Source organism: Siphateles boraxobius, unplaced genomic scaffold (genome assembly GCF_051911475.1).
Source record: "Siphateles boraxobius isolate OS27281-9 unplaced genomic scaffold, OSU_SipBor_1 22, whole genome shotgun sequence".
Classification (NCBI taxonomy): Eukaryota; Metazoa; Chordata; class Actinopteri; order Cypriniformes; family Leuciscidae; genus Siphateles; species Siphateles boraxobius.
The window spans coordinates 28,962,337-28,966,784 of record NW_027508833.1 but is presented as its reverse complement, the minus strand read 5'-3'; positions in this window follow the sequence as shown (position 1 = coordinate 28,966,784).

The window sequence follows — 4,448 nt, the reverse complement described above, 5'->3', positions numbered from 1 at the left end:
TTGTGAGTGACCATGCGGCTGCTTTTTCAGATTCTCACAGTGTGACTGTATGTACAGCTTGCTTCCTGTTCTTTGAATCAAGGGCAAAAGTTATGCAGCTCATCCACAGAAATATTGATGCTCCTCTGCCATCTGGTGGTCATCAGTATACAGCATACAGAAACCACATGGCACCATGGGAAAAATAGCTGATTCTGCAAATATAACTGCAGCTAACAGTTACAGTTTGTAACCAAACTGTTGTCGTGAACTTTTTCATTCCCGTTTGATGCAAAGAGCAATTCATAATCCGATTATGAGGTCATGGCCTTAACATGCATAATGCACCCTAGAATATAGGTCCCAAAATCTGTTACGGGTCAATCACTCCTAAGTTGATGGATGGACTTAGGAAGCAGCGCTGTGAGTGTGTTCAACTTGACCCTAGGCATTCCCAAATGGATTTAGGGGATTCCCAATTAGACTTAGTGCGGATGAGAGCATTAGATCTAATATGTGTAAGGTAACCCTTTAAATATGCTAACTGCAGTTGCAGTGCTATGCAATCCTGAAAAGGTTACGGTGAGGATGTACAGGATGTGTGGCATGGATTTTCCCAGGGAACAAGCATCTATAAAATAAGCCACTGGAGGCAGGGAGACCTACTTTGGGTTAAGGACAAGACACATTCACCCATTTCCCTTAATCTAGTGCCGTGTGTTATAGTGTTTCTCAAACCTTAGTTCCTGAAGTCCTCTTACCCATTTTGGAGTACTAATAAGTAGCTGAGTTGAATCAAGTATGTTTGATTAGGAAAAATATGTAGAGTTGGGCGTATTCAGGTTTGTGAAATACTGTGTTAATAAAGGGTTTTTATCATCCGAGAGCTGGTGAGTGGGTTTAAAGTCCCCATGACCCCATGGAAGTATTATACATCAAATTAGTACACACTGATGCATTGTGTGTCCTTCTGGAGCATCAGTGAATGTTTTCACCTTTTGTAAAAGTTGTGTTTGAGTCCCTCAATTGTCATCAGTGTGGAAAGATGGATCTCAAAACCATACAGTCATGGATCTGAAAACCATACAGTCATGGTAAACCATACCATGCTGGTAATGGTTTGCAAAAGAGGCTCGAAACCCAAAGAATTTGCGGGACCTGGAGGATTTTTCGTAAGAACATTTTGGCAGTTTAACTGTTTAGGACAACAAGGGACTCGTGAACAACCATCACAACTAACTAAACAAAACAAAAAACAAACAGACAGCTGTGGATCATCAAGATAAGGACACAGTATTAAGAATCAAGTGTATGTAAACTTTTGAATGGTCATTTTTATAACGTTTCTTTTGTCTTGTGAATTATATGTAAACATATTTTATGTAAAATATCTTATTCAGGACAGTTCCATATACAAAATATAACATGCATTTTGCAAGATCCCTCTTATTTTCTAAAAAATAATTAACATTTAGAAGATTCTGCAAGGTGTATATAAACTTATATATGTAATCAATAAGGTACGAGAGGCTGTGCTGTATATTAAAGGCAAAAAATATGTATCAATGCAACTTTCATGAAGTAAAATCACTGAAAGGCTTCCTTCCGCCGGAAAAACACAGTCCTTGACCGTGAACAGCAGCAGAAGTTACATTATTTCGACGTTAGCTGGCGGCAAAGAAGTGTCAGTCAGTCAGTCAGTAGAGAAGACTTTTATATTGAAAGGAATGAAACTTGATTGTTGTAAGAAACAAAGCTCAACTGACAAATGACTAGCGTGTCAGGGCATGGGAGAAAACTCCAACTACTGACAAGAGTAGTCAAATTGTGCGTTCAAGTTAGTGATGGCAAAATGAGGCTTCCTGAACCACTGAGACCTCGCAGCCCATTGCTTCACCCAAAGGTTCATTACTCGAAGCTTCATTATTGCTCACTAGTGACACCTAGCTACTGTGCAAATAAATAGCAGAAAAATTAATTAAAGGGTAACTAAACACTAAAAAAACTTTTTTTTAGTTAATGATATGTAAGAATGGAGCTTCATAAATGCTGTTCATTGATTCCAGTATTTTTTTGACATTTGAGTTTAAAGTGTTTTAATTCTACAATATATGGTTTAAAAACGTCTGAGTGCTGCCCTCTTCAGGTTGAACGGTGGCTACTGCAGTAGGTTGCTGTGGTTCGTGACGTAGCGGTTGCAGGTAACGTAGGCAGATTCCATACAAAGATATGCATCTCAGGTGCACGTCCCCCTCCGCTGGGCTCTGCCCACTTTTCCAGCATTTTTAAAATATTGCCAGTGGGTGGAGTCAGGCTCTGACAAGGGGTTTAGTTACCCTTTAATTCTGAATCAATGACCTGAGCTGACTTATGATGTCCGTATAGCCTACCCCCTACATTTAAAGGGTTAGTTCACCCAAAAATGAAAATTAAGTCATTAATTACTCACCCCCATGCTGTACCAACCCCGTAAGACCTTCGTTCATCTTCGGAACACAAATGAAGATATTTTTGATTAAATCTGAGAGGTGGATCACTGCTACATAGGCTGCCAGAGGGAATGAAACTTGACGGCCCAGAAAGTCATTAAAGAAAATGTTTAAATATTCCATGTGCCTACAGTGGCTCAACTATAAGTTTATCAAGCGACAACAATACTTTTTTTCCGAAAAAAACACATAAATAACGACTTTATTCGACTATTCCTTTTCTTCCTTGTGGGCCTGAGATGAGAGTTCAAGAGATTTCCACGACACATGCGCGAGAACTGAGAAGAGGACGTTCTTCTTCTAATACTTCTTGTTCAGTTCTCGCGCATGCGTCGTGGAAATCTCTTGAACTCTCATCTCAGGCCCACAAGGAAGAAAAGGAATAGTCGACATGGAATATTTAAACATGTTCTTTAAAGGGTAACTAAACCCCTGGTCAAAGCCGGACTCCACCCACTGGCAATATTTGAAAAATGCTGGAAAAGTGGGCAGAGCCCAGCGGAGATAGAGGTGACGAACCGAGGGCGGGGCTGAGTGGGGGGGCGTGCACCTGAGACCCGCAGTGACAGCTGCTGTCAAACTAAATGGAGTGACGCAAGTAGCTTTGCAACAGAGCGGTCATTTGAAGTCGAGAACTTTTCTCCCCCACCTTCACCTGAAGTGGAGGAGGGTGAATTGTCTGTCGACACCAGCTCAAACTGCGGTCTTAACTCCCGCATCGCGATCGGCATCCGATTATTCTTATATTCAGTCATTTTGAGGTAATTTTTTCCAGGATTATTATCACTATTACGTTCAATATATTTTGCTGCTATGTGAAAAAAATAATCAGCAAATCGCGCCGGCGCGTTTGTCGACACCAGAGGATTAACTTTAGCCTAATAAGAAGGAACGTAAATTGTGATTAAGAATATATGCTCACTCACATCATGACGCCGCTGCGGTGGAGGAGTTCATGCAGGTATGAAGAGCAGTGTTTGGCAGCGCGAGCTGTGTGGAGAAGCCCACTTCCACCTCCATTGCGTTGGAGAAGAAATCCCACGTAAAATGCAGGTTGCACACTGGAGCGATAGGCGAGATTAACTACCTAGGCTACACGAAATAATCTAAATAACTATAAATGCTATGCTAACTAGATGCTAATATATACAGTATCTATCCTGATCGTTTTCAATACTTGTAATTCCAACTCCTGATGCTACAGTAGTTTTGACGGAACCAGATGCTTTTATACCAGGGGCTGCCAAGGGCGTGGTGAGCTCGCACCAAGGGCGTGACAGAGTGACGCCAGAGAGTATTCTACGTCAGAGAGTACCCTTACTGCAGGAGCTTTCCGTTCAACCTGAAGAGGGCAGCACTCAGACGTTTTTACACCATATATTTTAAAATTAAAACACTTTATACCCTAATGTCAAAACATTTACTCGAATCAATGAACAGCATTTATGAAGCTCCATTCTTACAGATAATTAACTAAAAAAAGTTGTTTTAGTGTTTAGTTACCCTTTAATGACTTTCTGGGCCGTCAAGTTTCATTCCCTTAGGCAGCCTATGTAGCAGTGATCCACCTCTCAGATTTAATCAAAAATATCTTCATTTGTGTTCCGAAGATGAACGAAGGTCTTACGGGGTTGGTACAGCATGGGGGTGAGTAATTAATGACTTAATTTTCATTTTTGGGTGAACTAACCCTTTAACTTAAATCCTGTAGGCTACTAGAGCTGCATGTGTTTATTTCCTATTGTCTTTTATGGCTATTGTTGTTGTTAATTTAAATATTGTTGTTCAGTAAATATTATTTGAAATACATAATATGCCGTATTTAGAATGGATCGTGATATGGACTTCAGTGAAAGTTACATTATTTATGCCATTAGATGGCGGCAAAGACTGTATTTCTGAGTGAGTCAGAACAAGGAAGTTGTTTTAGCGCCGTCATGCGAAAGACGAACAAATCGCTTTCCTCAGCGGACATTCAAA